Source organism: Xenopus tropicalis, chromosome 5, assembly GCF_000004195.4.
Source record: "Xenopus tropicalis strain Nigerian chromosome 5, UCB_Xtro_10.0, whole genome shotgun sequence".
Lineage (NCBI taxonomy): Eukaryota > Metazoa > Chordata > Amphibia > Anura > Pipidae > Xenopus > Xenopus tropicalis.
The window spans coordinates 45920950-45938409 of NC_030681.2; the positions used below are offsets into that span (position 1 = coordinate 45920950).

The 17460-nt window shown below is 40.0% G+C and overlaps 1 protein-coding gene across 1 annotated transcript in view; it reads right to left on the bottom strand.

Moving 5' to 3' along the window:
- Nucleotides 1-1420: 1420 nt before the first annotated feature.
- The window catches only part of epm2a (epilepsy, progressive myoclonus type 2A, Lafora disease (laforin)), a 60941-nt gene continuing 44901 nt past the window's right edge, over nucleotides 1421-17460 (bottom strand). The window contains 2 exon segments of the mRNA NM_001130223.1: nucleotides 1421-1429; nucleotides 2565-2603. The gene's annotated coding sequence lies outside the window, so the exon portion shown is untranslated.

A 17460-nucleotide genomic window follows, 5' to 3' on the forward strand; every position in this document is an offset into this window, starting at 1 on the left:
AATGCTTTGTCAAGAGAAAGCAGAAGAGTATAGCCAGCTTCCTTTGTTTGTTTTAATTGCCCACATACACAACATTTTGAATACAGTACAATATGTCAGTTGTTGAATTCCCACTGTTGTCCCTTACAACATAATCTTGTTATACAAAGTGCATTTTTCTTTGAAAACTGGAGTAGAAACACTGGTAATTGTATTCTGCTCATGTAGTCACTATTTTGCCAGCAGTTTTGAAAGGGTAATTATAATATTGGCAGCAGTTCATTATATTTTTGTTAACTGATAAGGTATTAGGAAAAAATAATAATTGAAATATATATATATATATATATATATATATATATTCATATTAAAATATATAACAACATAGTAAGTTAGGTTGAAAAAAGTTCAACCATAATGCCATAATGCCTATATATAAACCTGCCTAACTTCTAGTTGATCCAGAGGAAGGCAAAAAACCCCATCTGAAGCCTCTCTAATTTGCTGCAGAGGGGAAAAAATTCCTTCCTGACTCCAAGATGGCAATCGGACCAGTCCCTGGATCAACTTGTACTAAGAGCTATCTCCCATAACCCTGTATTCCCTCACTTGTACTGAGAGCTATCTCCTATACCCCTGTATTCCCTCACTTGTACTAAGAGCTATCTCCCATAACCCTGTATTCCCTCACTTGTACTGAGAGCTATCTCCCATAACCCTGTATTCCCTCACTTGTACTGAGAGCTATCTCCCATAACCCTGTATTCCCTCACTTGTACTGAGAGCTATCTCCCATAACCCTGTATTCCCTCACTTGCTAAGAGGCCATCCAGCCCCTTCTTGAAGGTGGGTATGTGTATATATATATATATAGAGAGAGAGAGTGAGTAATAAACCATAGAACTCATTGGTCAAATAGTGCAAAGAATTATTATACAAAGCAACAGTTTAGTCTCTTCAGAAACCCTTCCCAAGGTTGCAGGTAAAAGAAATGATCTAAGGTGTGTGGTGTCAAACAGACGTGTTTTGGAGAACTCCATCCTTGAGCCTGAATATTAGGTTAGTTTTCTGCACTATCCTACCTATATGGGGAAACGAATCAATGTTGGGGGATCAAAAAATTACCCTGATACATTTTTTTCAGATAACTCAGCATAATCAAAATGAGCAGGCTAAATTTAATATGGCTGCCTGTCCTCAATGACCTCAACATATAGATTCCAATTTAATAGCAAGTATAGAAGCTTTACCACAAAAAAGATGATGCCTCTGATTGGCAGCTGCATGAAACTTTACAAAAGGTTTAGGCTTTACGAGCAGAGTTACTTACATTCAAGCAGGGGAACTCTGACTTTCAAGAAACAAACTGACACTTTTCTAAACGCAGACCATTGTCAAGTCTGTTTTAAAAGTCGCAATGATTGCATGGGCAGTTTAATCCAATTCTTTTCTATTCTGTAGGTGTTGAAGTTCAGCACCACTCTAACACTCTATAGAAAGTTCCCAAAAAAGAACGTTAAAGGGGACCTGTCACCCAGACATAAAAAGCCGTGTAATAAAAGTCCTTTTCAAATTAAAGGAAAAAGAAAGGTAAAGTCACTTGGGGGTGCCAAAATGTTAGGCACCCCCAAGTGACTTTAACCGCCTACCTTTTACCCCGGGCTGGTGCCGCTGTCAGGAGAGAACAGCACCAGCCCGGGGTAGCTGCCGGCGCTTCCTCCTTCCGGCTTCGCTGCGCGCGCATGCGCAGTAGAGTGAAAAGCCGAACTTAAACATTTAAGTCGGCTTTTTCGCTCTACTGTGCATGCCCGGCCACCGGCAGTTTAGGAAGTGGAAGGCGGAAGGAGGAAGTGCTGCGCTCCAGGTACCCCGGGCTGGTGCTATTTTCTCCTAACAGGGGCACCAGCCCGGGGTACAAGGTAAGCGGTTAAAGTCACTTGGGGGTGCCTAACATTTTGGCACCCCCAAGTGACTTTGCCTTTCCTTCCCCTTTAACCTTTTTAGTGCCATAGGACGTAGATTCTACGTCCTAGGTACCAAGGGACCAAAGTGCCATAGAACGTAGAATCTACGTCCTACAGCACTAATGGGTTTACAAGCGCTGCGCTCGCTTTTAAAGCAGCGCAGCGCTTGTAAAGCCTGCACAACCCCCTAGGCAACGAGCAAGAGAGGACATACTCACCGATCCGGGTCCCCCAGCGCCGCCGATCCGGGTCCTCAGCCAATGACAGCAGTGGACACGCATTGATGACGTGTCCACTGCTGTCCCTTTAATTGTCGCCGCCCCCGCCGTCGCCTCTTCACTCTGCTGCCACGTGAGACTGCTGGAGCCCCCCTGCTGCCTTCCTGCTGCCTTCCTGCCAGATTGGTCGCCCTGATCGCCTGCCTGCATTGTGTAAGCTGAACTACAACTCTCTAACCACTGTTTATTTTGCTTATTTCTATCTCAACTGTCTAAAATTTTTTTTTTTTTTTTTCCATTTCTTCTTCTATCTTTGTCATTATTACACTTTTACACACATACACACTTATTTACAACTTTCCCAAGCACACACAGACACTTACACACACACTTACACTTACACTTTTTTTTTTTTTTTTTTTTTTTTTCTTTCTTTTCTTTTCTTTCTTTCTTTGCTTTCTCTGGCAGTCTTTTTTTTTTACTAAAACTTTATTTCTGATCTTGCTCTATAATTATCTGATTTATTTGGTTGCATTTTAGTGTTTTTTTTGCATTTTCATAATTGATTTCTGTTTTTGAATTATTCTATTGCACTATAACTTTTGTATTGCTATTGGGTGCTGAATTTGCAGTGACATTGGTGGATCCAGGGCTCTGACCACCGATTTCATTGCAATAATTGTTCTTCTGTTGGTTTTTATTTGAATTTACTGATTTTATGGTGTTTTATCTTTGCATTGTTCTTTATTGTGTATTTAGTGCCCCAAAAAGGTTGCTTTTGCAGTGACATTGATGGATCCAGGGCTCTGACCACCGATTTCATTGCAATTATTGTTCTTTGATTGCTTTTAGTGGTTTTATTCCATTTTAACTTCATTTGATTTCAGTTGTTCTAGAAAGGTCCAGAGGTGCTAAGATTGTTCTGGTAGTTTCTATTGCCAAGGGTTAGGCTGATGCCACACATGGCGTAGGGCTGATTTTTTCAGCAAGTGGAAAAACGCTTGCCGAAAATTCAGCCCTTACGCCTGCTACTTGTGCCTGCACCCGAATGAATGGAATACGCTCGGGTGCAGGCACATGTAGCCGATATACGCATGAAAACGCGAGACTTTGCATTCTCACGCGTTTTCATGCGTATATCGGCTACATGTGCCTGCACCCGAGCGTATTCCATTCATTCGGGTGCAGGCAAAAAAAAAAGGGGTGCATAGAGTGCAGCCCCAATATTATGCATTTTCAGGTTTGGCGGCCATGTACTTATGTGCACCCATACATATGGGGTATCGTTTTATTCAGGGGAACTTGCAGATTTATGGTTAGTAAGTTTTTGGTAGTTGCCATGGAGATTTTGGGGAGAAATCTAGGTTTGTATCTGGTTTTTCCTTGATTTCTGACCAAAGCGTGACTTCTGCAAGGGACTGCGGCCACAATTTTCCATGTAGAAAGAGAAGAGTGGTGTCTTTGAATAGCTGAAGCTGTGCACTTTTCATAAATATATAGTTTGCGGGGGTTATTTCACAGGTAGGGGGGTGTTTAGACTAAATAACTGCAGGTAGAGCACATAGAGCACAGACCCCCCTTATGCATTGCCCCTGTTTGGGGGCATTTGGTGGCCACGTTTTTATGTGCACCCATACATATGGGGTATCGTTTTATTCAGGGGAACTTGCAAATTGAGGTTTAGTAAGTTTTTGGTAGTTGCCATGGAGATTTTGGGGAGAAATCTAGGTTTGTATCTGGTTTTTCCTTGATTTCTGACCAAAATCTAGGTTTGTATCTGGTTTTTCCTTGATTTCTGACCAAAGCGCTGACTTCTGCAAGGGACTGTGGCCACAATTTTCCATGTAGAAAGAGAAGAGTGGTGTCTCTGAATAGCTGAAGGTGTGCACTTTTCGTAAATATATAGATTGTGGGGGTTATTTCACAGGTAGGGGGGGTTAACACTGAAAAACTGCAGGTAGTGCACATAGAGCGCAGCCCCCAAAATTTCAACTGAAATTGCCCTTATGCATTGCCCCAGTTTGGGGGCATTTGGTGGCCACGTTTTTATGTGCACCCATACATATGGGGTATCGTTTTATTCAGGGGAACTTGCAAATTGAGGTTTAGTAAGTTTTTGGTAGTTGCCATGGAGATTTTGGGGAGAAATCTAGGTTTTTTATCTGGTTTTTCCTTGATTTCTGACCAATGCGCTGACTTCTGCAAGGGACTGCGGCCACAATTTTCCATGTAGAAAGAGAAGAGTGGTGTCTCTGAATAGCTGAAGGTGTGCACTTTTCGTAAATATATAGATTGTGGGGGTTATTTCACAGGTAGGGGTGGTTAACACTGAAAAACTGCAGGTAGAGCAAAGCCCCCCCTTATGCATTGCCCCTGTTTGGGGGCATTTGGTGGCCACGTCTTTATGTGCACCCATACATATGGGGTATCGTTTTATTCAGGGGAACTTGCAAATTGAGGTTTAGTAAGTTTTTGGTAGTTGCCATGGAGATTTTGGGGAGAAATCTAGGTTTTTGTATCTGGTTTTTCCTTGATTTCTGACCAAAATCTAGGTTTGTATCTGGTTTTTCCTTGATTTCTGACCAAAGCGCTGACTTCTGCAAGGGACTGCGGCCACAATTTTCCATGTAGAAAGAGAAGAGTGGTGTCTCTGAATAGCTGAAGGTGTGCACTTTTTGGAAATATATAGTTTGCGGGGGTTATTTCACAGGTATGGGGGTGTTTAGACTAAATAACTGCAGGTAGAGCAAAGCCCCCCGTTATGCATTGCCCCTGTTAGGGGCATTTGGTGGCCACGTCTTTATGTGCACCCATACATATGGGGTATCGTTTTATTCAGGGGAACTTGCAAATTGAGGTTTAGTAAGTTTTTGGTAGTTGCCATGGAGATTTTGGGGAGAAATCTAGGTTTTTTATCTGGTTTTTCCTTGATTTCTGACCAAAATCTAGGTTTGTATCTGGTTTTTCCTTGATTTCTGACCAAAGCACTGACTTCTGCAAGGGACTGCGGCCACAATTTTCCATGTAGAAAGTGAAGAGTGGTGTCTCTGAATAGCTGAAGGTGTGCACTTTTCGTAAATATATAGATTGTGGGGGTTATTTCACAGGTAGGGGGGGTTAACACTGAAAAACTGCAGGAAGTGCACATAGAGCGCAGCCCCCAAAATTTCAACTGAAATTGCCCTTATGCATTGCCCCTGTTTTGGGGCATTTGGTGGCCATGTCTTTATGTGCACCCATACATATGGGGTATCGTTTTATTCAGGGGAACTTGCAGATTAATGGTTAGTAAGTTTTTGGTAGTTGCCATGGAGATTTTGGGGAGAAATCTAGGTTTGTATCTGGTTTTTCCTTGATTTCTGACCAAAGCGCTGACTTCTGCAAGGGACTGTGGCCACAATTTTCCATGTAGAAAGAGAAGAGTGGTGTCTCTGAATAGCTGAAGGTGTGCACTTTTTGGAAATATATAGTTTGTGGGGGTTATTTCACAGGTATGGGGGTGTTTAGACTAAATAACTGCAGGTAGAGCACATAGAGCACAGCCCCCCCCTTATGCATTGCCCCTGTTTGGGGGCATTTGGTGGACACGTCTTTATGTGCACCCATACATATGGGGTATCGTTTTATTCAGGGGAACTTGCAAATTGAGGTTTAGTAAGTTTTTGGTAGTTGCCATGGAGATTTTGGGGAGAAATCTAGGTTTTTTATCTGGTTTTTCCTTGATTTCTGACCAAAATCTAGGTTTGTATCTGGTTTTTCCTTAATTTCTGACCAAAGCACTGACTTCTGCAAGGGACTGCGGCCACAATTTTCCATGTAGAAAGAGAAGAGTGGTGTCTCTGAATAGCTGAAGTTGTCCTTTTTTAATCAATATACAGTTTATATGGTTTTTTTCACAGGTAAGGGGCAAATTTGTCTGAAAAGCTTTGAGATGTGCACATAAATTGCAGCCCCATTATTATGCATTGCCCCTGTTTTGGGGCATTTGGTGGCCACGTCTTTATGTGTACCCATACATATGGGGTATCGTTTTATTCAGGGGAACTTGCAGATTGATGTTTAGTAAGTTTTTGGTAGTTGCCATGGAGATTTTGGGGAGAAATCTAGGTTTGTATCTGGTTTTTCCTTGATTTCTGACCGATGCGCTTACTTCTGCAAGGGACTGCGGCCACAATTTTCCATGTAGAAAGAGGAGAGTGGTGTCTCTGAATAGCTGAAGGTGTGCACTTTTTGGAAATATATAGTTTGCGGGGGTTATTTTACAGGTAGGGGGGGTTAACACTGAAAAACTGCAGGAAGTGCACATAGAGCGCAGCCCCCAAAATTTCAACTGAAATTGCCCTTATGCATTTCCCCTGTTTTGGGGCATTTGGTGGCCACGTCTTTATGTGTACCCATACATATGGGGTATCGTTTTATTCAGGGGAACTTGCAGATTGATGTTTAGTAAGTTTTTGGTAGTTGCCATGGAGATTTTGGGGAGAAATCTAGGTTTGTGTCTGTTTTTTCCTTGATTTCTGACCAATGCGCTGACTTCTGCAAGGGACTGCGGCCACAATTTTCCATGTAGAAAGAGGAGAGTGGTGTCTCTGAATAGCTGAAGGTGTGCACTTTTCAGAAATATATAGTTTGTGGGGGTTATTTTACAGGTAGGGGGGGTTAACACTGAAAAACTGCAGGAAGTGCACATAGAGCGCAGCCCCCAAAATTTCAACTGAAATTGCCCTTATGCATTGCCCCTGTTTTGGGGCATTTGGTGGCCACCTCTTTATGTGTACCCATACATATGGGGTATCGTTTTATTCAGGGGAACTTGCAGATTGATGTTTAGTAAGTTTTTGGTAGTTGCCATGGAGATTTTGGGGAGAAATCTAGGTTTGTATCTGGTTTTTCCTTGATTTCTGACCAATGCGCTGACTTCTGCAAGGGACTGCGGCCACAATTTTCCATGTAGAAAGAGGAGAGTGGTGTCTCTGAATAGCTGAAGGTGTACACTTTTCAGAAATATATAGTTTGTGGGGGTTATTTTACAGGTAGGGGGGGTTAACACTGAAAAACTGCAGGAAGTGCACATAGAGCGCAGCCCCCAAAATTTCAACTGAAATTGCCCTTATGCATTGCCCCTGTTTTGGGGCATTTGGTGGCCACGTCTTTATGTGTACCCATACATATGGGGTATTGTTTTATTCAGGGGAACTTGCAGATTGATGTTTAGTAAGTTTTTGGTAGTTGCCATGGAGATTTTGGGGAGAAATCTAGGTTTTTTATCAGTTTTTTCCTCGATTTCTGACCAAAGCGCTGACTTCTGCAAGGGACTGCGGCCACAATTTTCTATGTAGAAAGAGAAGAGTGGTGTCTCTGAATAGCTGAAGGTGTGCACTTTTCAGAAATATATAGTTTGTGGGGGTTATTTCTCAAGTAGGGGGGGTTAACACTGAAAAACTGCAGGTAGTGCACATAGAGCACAGCCCCCACATTTTTAGCTGTAATTGCCCTTGTGCATTGCCCCTGCTTTGGAGTGTTTGGTGCCCATGTCTTTATGTGCACCCATACATATGGGGCATCATTTTATTCAGTAGAAATTTGTCTTTCAAATTTGCCTTTGTTAGAAAATTTTTATGAGATTTTTTTTTTGTCAAATCCACATTTGATCATGCGTCCAAGTTTACGTTTTAGAAAAAAAAAAAAATGTCAAAAAAACTTCCAAATTTCACAATGCACTGACAAAAGGTATTTGGCTTTTGAGTGAAAACTACATTGCACCTAGAAACCTGAAGGTCTGTAGTTTCTAAAGATACCAAACATGAGGGGATATTTTAGGTTTACATATAAGTTATGCTGCATCAACTGTTACAAGCGCTTTTCCGCTTTGTTCTGGTGTGATATTGTACAAAGTATTTCTTTCGTTTGGGGGTTACTTCTGGACAGGAACTGTGGGGTACCACCACATATTTGGTATCGTTGGACTTGGGAGTATCAGGGCTTTTACAAACAACAAAAAAAAGTGTGTAAAATTAACTTTTCTATGGAAAAAAAACTCAAAAATATACAGAAATTTTTCATAATTTTATTTTTTTTTTACATAATTCACCCAAAATACACATCATATCTCCAGAAAAGTTATAAAATTTGGTATGTATGTCGAAGCCCAATTAGTGACGAAAAAAACGATATATAATTTCCCTAGTTTCATGGAGGTTTTCCTACCAAAAAACATTGTTAAAGCGAATGAGTACAAAATGCTTAAAAAACGTCTGGCACTGGGGGGAACCGAAATGACGAATTCGGCTGGCACTTAAAGGGTTAAACATGAAACCCGAATTTCTATTTTTAAAAATGTTTAAATCCCAGCTGTCAGTCATATATTGCCTGCTCTGCCTCTATGCCTCTATGCAAAGAGATGGGGCAGACAATACTTTCCATTCAGTACTTCCAGTAGTCACTGCTATTCTCACTTTTCCCCTCCTTCCTCACCATATAATGTGTAGCCAGTGCATGGGCCTGGGCATCAGATCCCCCATTCTATCACATAAACAAGATTTTGGCATGATACAAAGCTTGCCTTAATAACAGTGCCCACAAAATGGCAGCTGCCTGCTAGATGTGATTGTGTAATTCCAAGACTGAAGGAAACTGATTTATATTATTTACAGTATATAGTGTAAAGGAAGTTTATTTTACTCAACTAACATGATGAAATAAAGTTGGAATTATTTCTTAGGGTGACAGGTCCCCTTTAAGGCTATGCTCTGCTATGGATACTTTCCAAATAAATAAGAATAATTTCCTGTGTTACTACAATGTGTCAATATAAACTGCTCCTCATTATACTGAGTTCATAAATGAGTCCATATATTTTAGCGGCCAATAAAAATGTTTTTTGTCTTAAAAAATGTTTAAAGGAGAAGGAAAGTCAAAATCTATTAAGCACACTATTAAATAGTACTACTATTGCTGTGTAAAAACGCTATATTCCTGGCTTGCCTAATGAAAGATTTACAGAGATACACATACTACAAACTACATACCCATGCCCATACCCTTTCCCTCACCGTCTCTACTGCGCATGCGTCCCCAACTTCCTGCGACTTTGACCCCCACTTCCTGGTAAAAATACAAATGTGCTGATAAGATTAACAGGTTGCGCTGGCCGCTACCCCCTCCCCCTCCCCCCACCAGCACTCGCCTGTCCTGCTGCTTCCACTTCAAATGGCCCGGCTCACTGCTGTATGCGCTATTTATATAGCGTGTCGCCATGGCAACCGGACGCTTGCCAGTCTATCTCGGAAGGGGAGCGCGCCTGCTTGTGCTGCTGAAGAGGAACATGTGCGCATGCGCCGCCAACAGTCCTGGTCACCAAGTCAATGCAGGAGCGAGGCATTATGGGAATCCTCTTTACCCAGCTCAGCGTTTTTTTTTCCTGTTTGGTTTCTGATCATCTGAGCGATCACAATTTGGGGAGACTTAAGGGCACTATTGAGACAACTGACGGTATGCCTGCAGCTTGAGATTAACTCTTTGGTAGCCTTTCCTTCTCCTTTAAGGCTAGTTAAATGTATAGCTGAGAATCCCAATTTGTATTATTTCAAGTTATCATTCACTAGAGGTTTATTATGAGCTATGGAGCAGTACGAATTGTCTGAGTTTCAGATTTAAGCCAAACATTTTTCTGAAGTGTAGTTTCCACAAATTCAGTTTACCTGCTTTTTTTTTAATCATTGTACATGTGCATTAGCTGCTTAAAATGACTCTTGATTTGTTAGGTTCACAAACATAATTGTAACTTGCTAGTGCATAGTTAAGTAGTACTGAAATTACTGACATGTAGAGCACAACATGATGCCTCTGGCAAAATAATTGCCTCACTGCAGGGAGTTGATGCTAAGATTTATTAGGATCTTGACAATAAATCAACCCTTACTTACTTAAGGCATGCGCTGCACAATAGGCAAAGAATATGCTAAACAGTCTAGATACATTATCATGCAGTTTGCAAAGCGTTGACATTTTACTAATGAAGTCAGGTCTGGACTAGGGTTTAAAACAGGCCCTGCCATTTCAAGCACACAGGGGCCCAAACAGACCCCTACAGGCCCAATAAAGAGTGAGTGTCTATGGCATCTTACAGCAGCCCCTCTGGCATTTGTCAGAATCTACAGATTGCCAGTCCGGGCCTGAATGAAATCTATGTACATATTCGCATATTACATTGTAATCTTTGGGGGATTTATTAAAGGGATTTTATGATGTATGGTATAATGTTATTACTAAATTACACTGTGTATATTGGAAATAATTCATTCTACCATTCAAAATTGTATTCTTGTAACAAAAAATGTGTTTATTTTTAGTTGTAATATTGCTGTAGGCTGTAGGCAGCCATCTCAGGTCATTGTGCCAGATGCTGAGCTTTCAGAAGGAGCCAGAACCACACAATAGCTTTTAGATAATCCATTGTTTCTTCTGGAGGAGTCATCAATTGGGTGACCCAGACTTGGATTTTAACTATTTAGTGCTGTAATTATATCTACCACTAGATGGGAGCATTTTTAGCAATACAGGTGTCAGGGAGCAGTTATATTGCTACTTTCCTATTGATCAGCTACTGGGGTGGGGCACAGCACCACAGTAAAGAGTGACTAAAGTTTCTCAGAGCATAAGTCACATGGCTGTAGAAACTAGAGAAACTAAGACTATGGCTAGCCCCAAGGCACATTTCAAAATTAAACATGATAAAATCTGTATGAAAAATTGATTTCAATGCCAGATTCTGCTGGAGGAGTGCTATTAACTCATGCATTTTGTAAAAAAAAACATGTTTTCCAGGGACAGAATCCCTTTAAAACTTGTGATTGGAAAAATATCTGCTTTAAATAAATATTTCTTTTATAATAGGGTGGAGTCCCATTTTAAAGGAGAAGGAAAGGTAAAAACTAAGTAAGCTTTATCAGAAAGGTCTATGTAAATACAGCCATAAGCACTAACAGAAGCTCCCTCCTTTCTCCCCTCTCCTGCTCCCCCCTTGCGCAAGAATGCTAAAAACTCCCTCCCCCCTTAGGAATGTGTAATCTGAGCCAATCAGCAGGAAGCTTCCTCATAGTCTTACAAACTGAGCATGTTCACCGGTCTGAGTCTTGGTGCAGGAGCGAGGCATTATGGGAACTTTCTATACAGAGCTCATCGGTTTTTTTTTTCCTATGAGGCTTCTGATCATGTGAATGGGAGAAATATGGGGAGACTTAAGCACCATTGAGAGAACTAAAGATATGCCTGCAGCTTGAGATTAACTTTTTATTAGCCTTTCTTTCTCCTTTAAATGTAACATCCACCTCTATTACTGGAAGGCAGTACAATTGTCTCAGATGGTTAAATTACACTGCTAACCATCCACTGTCAGATGGGTTTCCCCCATCTAGAATCAGAAAGGAACACTACATTAAAGAGAGATGGAGATTTAAGGCTCATTCAACATGAACAATATAGGATTCTACTACTAGATTCCTGTCTGGTTTTGATGTAGCGATAGAGTTAACTCCATTTTTGAGAAAATAAAGGTAGCTATTTATATCTGCACAACCATGGCCTACTATGGTTTTGAAAATATGAAATAAGCAAATAAACAATATGTCACATAAAACCATTTTAAGATTAAGCACCTTCTTAATGCAAACAAAGATATTCCTGCTCTTGATAACCAAATCTGATTATTGCTAATCTATTATCATCATTACACTTGCAATGTACAGTTCCTTGTGGAATACTAATATGAAAAAGCAAGCAACATTATCTAAAGAAAAAATTCACCTTTCATTTTAATAAATTCCCACTGATTCATAAATATTTATTATAAACACTAAAGTACTTAAAATCTTACACTTTAAAGGGAACCTGTCGCCCAGACATACATTGAAACAAAGCTTGCCTTAAAGGGACAGTAACACCAAAAAATGAAAGTGTATAAAAGTAACTACTATATAATGTAATGCTGCTCTGTACTGGTACAACTGGTGTGTTTTCCTTAGAAAGACTACTATAGTTTATATAATAAAGCTTCTGTATAACCACGGGTGTAGCCATTTACAGGAGAAAAGGCACAGGTTACTTAGCAGATAACAGATAAAACCCCATTATATTCTACAAAGCTTATCTGTTATCTGCTATGTGCCTGTGCCTTTTCTCTTTTTTCCCAGTTTCAATGGCTGTCCCCGTGTTGACATAGCAGCTCATTTATATAAACTATAGTAGCGTTTCTGTTGCAAACTTACCAGTTTTACCAGCGCAGGGCAACTGTATTTTATATTTTAATTACTTTAAAACACTTTCATTTTTTGGTGTTACTGTTCCTTTAATAACAGTGTACACAAAATGGCGGCTGCTTGCTTACTGTGACTGCAAATTCCAATACTGAAGGGAAAAAAAAATGAAACCATTTACATAGTGTAAGTAAAGTTTATTTTGCTGCACTAACATGATAGAAAATAATTTCTTAGGGTGACAGGTCCCCTTTAACACCTAACTTTTGCTTTTACCAAGTGCAGCTTCACAAAAATAAAACTGCATAAAAAGAACATAAAGATGGAAGCATTCACTGAAATCAAAAGGCATTTTGAGTGAGAAACGTTCTTTTCAAAAAAGATTTCTTTTTTTGTGAGCTGTATGATTAAAGTTTTACAGCTGAGTTGACAAATTCTGATAAATCTTAGTGCAATAATGTGTCATTTTACTGAATTTAAATTGGTTTGGTGATGTATTTTACAAGGCACACAAAATAACAATTCTTTGTCCTGTGAACATGTAGCAAATCATTTTATTTTAAAGCTTATTTTATTTTATAGCTGATTTATAAACAAAGGTGCTTACTTGTACAGAACCAAAAGTGTTGCAAGAAATCTAACATGTGGTTTCATGAAACCATCATCTTATTAAGTAAGTCCTCAAACCACTTCACTTAGGTAGATACATTTGGTATCAGGTGGCCCTTTATGAAGTGGTACTCACGCTAGGCAGCCTCACCACAGGGACCCACACCGGTACTCTCGCCTAAGCACCCTCAGATCCGGACTCCTGGACTAGAGGTGACCTGGTCCACCTACCTAGCTACTTGTGGCCCTGCACTCCAGCAGATGTAATGCTGGGGGGTCTTAACCCCACTACCACTCCTGGAGGGGCAATATCCACCCATTCTAAACTCTGTGTAACTACATGTCACTCCTGGAGCGACCTATTACATAGAAACTGTCTATCTATAACTGGACTTTGGGAGCTCCTCTACCCAGAGGCTATCCCAAGTCTAAGATGTCTAAGATGTCTGCCAGTACATGGCTGCATCACTTTATATAACCTGCACACCACCCTGTGGCTGCAGCCCGAACTGCAGGGATACTCCCTGTTAACTATTTAGAACCCAGTCATTCCAGTGTCCCAGTAACTAGCACCACCCTGTGGCCTGTCCTAGGGGTGTCTGTCCTAAGGGCCCATTTTTGGTAAACCCCTACATTATAAAGCAGCTTCCATAACATTTACACTATTGAAGTCCCAAAGATGTGGAGAAAATAGCAAAAGAAAATGTTCAGCACTCGCAGGTCCTAAATGAAGAATAGAGGTGTTTTATTCAAATCAACATCTAACGTTTCGGCTGCATCCGCAGCCTTTCTCAAAGACTTTTGAGAATGGCTGCAGATGCAGCCAAAACGCTAGATGTTGATTTGAATAAAACACCTCTATTCTTCATTTAGGACCTGCGAGTGCTGAACATTTTCTTTTGCTATTTTCTCCACATCTTTGGGACTGCACCCAGGCTTCTCTGGACCTACTGATACGTGAGTGCCTGTCTACAAGCAATATACATATATATATATCGGAAGGAGGTATACCGCACTCACAGGTCTTAAGATGCAAAAAGAAATTATTTTATTGAACAAGTGACTCACTTGTTCAATAAAAAAAATTATTTTTGCATCTTAAGACCTGTGAGTGCGGTATACCTCCTTCCAATACCTATGTTTTGCACTGCACCCAGGCATACTGTGTACCTTTGTTAAACGTGAGTGCCTGCTTCTACAGATGCCATATACAGTGGAGGAAATAATTATTTGACCCCTCACTGATTTTGTAAGTTTGTCCAATGACAAAGAAATGAAAAGTCTCAGAACAGTATCATTTCAATGGTAGGTTTATTTTAACAGTGGCAGATAGCACATCAAAAGGAAAATGGAAAAAATAACTTTAAATAAAAGATAGCAACTGATTTGCATTTCATTGAGTGAAATAAGTTTTTGAACCCTCTAACAAAAAAAGACTTAATACTTAGTGGAAAAACCCTTGTTTGCAAGCACAGAGGTCAAACGTTTCTTGTAATTGATGAGCAAGTTTGCGCACATTTTAGGAGGAATGTTGGTCCCACTCCTCTTTGCAGATCATCTCTAAATCCCTAAGGTTTCGAGGCTGTCTCTGTGCAACTCTGAGCTTGAGCTCCCTCCATAGGTTTTCTATTGGATTAAGGTCCGGAGACTGACTAGGCCACTCCATGACCTTAATGTGCTTCTTCTTGAGCCACTCCTTTGTTGCCTTTGCTGTATGTTTTGGGTCATTGTCGTGCTGGAACACCCATCCACGACCCATTTTCAGTTTCCTGGCAGAGGGAAGGAGGTTGTCGTTCAGGATTTCACGATACATGGCTCCGTCCATTTTCCCGTTAATGCGAATAAGTTGTCCTGTGCCCTTAGCAGAAAAACACCCCCAAAGCAAAATGTTTCCACCCCCATGCTTGACGGTGGGGACGGTGTTTTGGGGGTCATAGGCAGCATTTTTCTTCCTCCAAACACAGCGAGTTGAGTTAATGCCAAAGAGCTCTATTTTGGTCTCATCAGACCACAGCACCTTCTCCCAGTCACTCACAGAATCATTCAGGTGTTCATTGGCAAACTTCAGACGGGCCTGCACATGTGCCTTCTTGAGCAGGGGGACCTTGCGAGCCCTGCAGGATTTTAATCCATTGCGGTGTAATGTGTTTCCAATGGTTTTCTTGGTGACTGTGGTCCCTGCTAATTTGAGGTCATTAACTAACTCCTCCCGTGTAGTTCTAGGATGCTTTTTCACCTTTCTCAGAATCATTGACACCCCACGAGGTGAGATCTTGCGTGGAGCCCCAGAGCGAGGTCGATTGATGGTCATTTTGTGCTTCTTCCATTTTCGAACAATCGCTCCAACAGTTGTCACCTTCTCTCCCAGCTTCTTGCTAATGGTTTTGTAGCCCATTCCAGCCTTGTGCAGGTCTACAATTTTGTCTCTGACATCCTTGGACAGCTCTTTGGTCTTTCCCATGTTGGAGAGTTTGGAGTCTGCTTGATTGATTGATTCTGTGGTCAGGTGTCTTTTATACAGGTGACTAGTTAAGACAGGTGTCCTTAATGAGGTTGACTAATTGAGTAGAAGTGTCTAACCACTCTGTGGGAGCCAGAACTCTTAATGGTTGGTAGGGGTTCAAAAACTTATTTCACTCAATGAAATGCAAATCAGTTGCTATCTTTTATTTAAAGTTATTTTTTCGATTTTCCTTTTGATGTGCTATCTGCCACTGTTAAAATAAACCTACCATTGAAATGATACTGTTCTGAGACTTTTCATTTCTTTGTCATTGGACAAACTTACAAAATCAGTGAGGGGTCAAATAATTATTTCCTCCACTGTATATATATATATACTGTATATATATATATATATCATAGAGAGAGTAACCAAAACAATAAATGTTTTAAAAATCTAACAGTTTGGGTGCTTACAAATTGAGATGAAGAAAACTGTGTTGGGTAAATACATTTAAGGGGTTATGTCCAGGAACCATAACCTATGCCAACCAGTAAGTAGAATGTGCTGGTCACCTGCTTAAAAGCAAACATCTTATTGGTTGCTGTGGGTTTCTGTAATTGGGAAAACTTGTATTACATATGGGGGTTAGTCAGTAATGGGGCATTTTCTGTTGACATAGTTCTAGTAACTACACTGCCTGTTGCTGACCACCAGGTTCACAACTGTTATTGTTGTAGAAATATATACTATATATATTTTTATATATATATATTATTCACAATAAACAATGTTCTCATTGTGGAAAATAAATTGAGAATAAGGTTAATGTACAGATTAAACATGTAAATAGGCTTTATTGTCAGCAAATATTTTAATGGTAGCCTTCATTTTGCATGTACAAGCATTTAAGCATGTCGCCGTTTCTTGTGTTCTGCCATGCATGAGCAAATATCAACAGACACTTTTGCACAAAAAAAGTCTTGGACAAATATATATACCTGTATGTTAGCCTTCATAATTGCTCCTTGTTACTATTTTCAATTCCATGTTGCTTAAAGTTTATTGACTCACCTTGTTGACGCACCAAAGTTGGCCTTTATTGGCAGACAAGCCTATCATGCAAATTCTTAGTTCTCATCAAGAGTATGAGTTGCCTTACATAAAATATAAGCCTGCAGCTTTAAGATATGTTCTCACTGTGGCCAAAGTTTGTTGGCAGAATAAAATATAACCCTTCCCATGGTGATTTTATTTGTGCATGGAATTCCAGTTTTGCTCTTTGATAAATATGCCCCAAATGAAGCACAGAAGTGCAGAATGCAAACTTTTCTTTGGGCTAAGATAAAGTGTTATTGCAAAAGAAGTTCTTTTCACAAGAGTATAGTTAATAATTGACAAAAAAATTACTACATATTATTCTACAAAGCTTATACAGTCTGGTTACCTTAATTATTTTAGTTCACTGCAATTAGTCAGTATTTCAGACAACTGAATGTTTCCCCAGCTTCCGTGCATTATGTTTTGAAAATATATGTATATTTATTGCTGAATACATACTTGTACAGTGTATACTTCTATATCTGAATATTTAAAGAGACAGTTCCATGTGAAATGTATACTGCACATTTAATGAGGTAATACAAACTAAACTATGTTGCTGAGGTTAAAAAGCAGAAAACACCATAAGATCCATCATTTATTTACAGTGTAGATTGGAATAACATGGCTTCTGGATATAAAATTGGGCAGACCAATCAGATATGAGTTGGAATCACATTTATGTGCTATTCAGAGAGTGAGTTTAAAACTTTACTGTGGGCGCACTTTTGCAGCTCTCAGTTTGTCAGTATTTAGTTACAGAAAAGAACAAATACATGTGAAGCCTTATTTCTTAAAATTCGTTAATTTTAGGGGTTATTCAAATCAAAATTGTACTAAACTGAAATGTTTGCTTATTAAAAAATTCAAATGAAAAAAACTTGACAGCATAA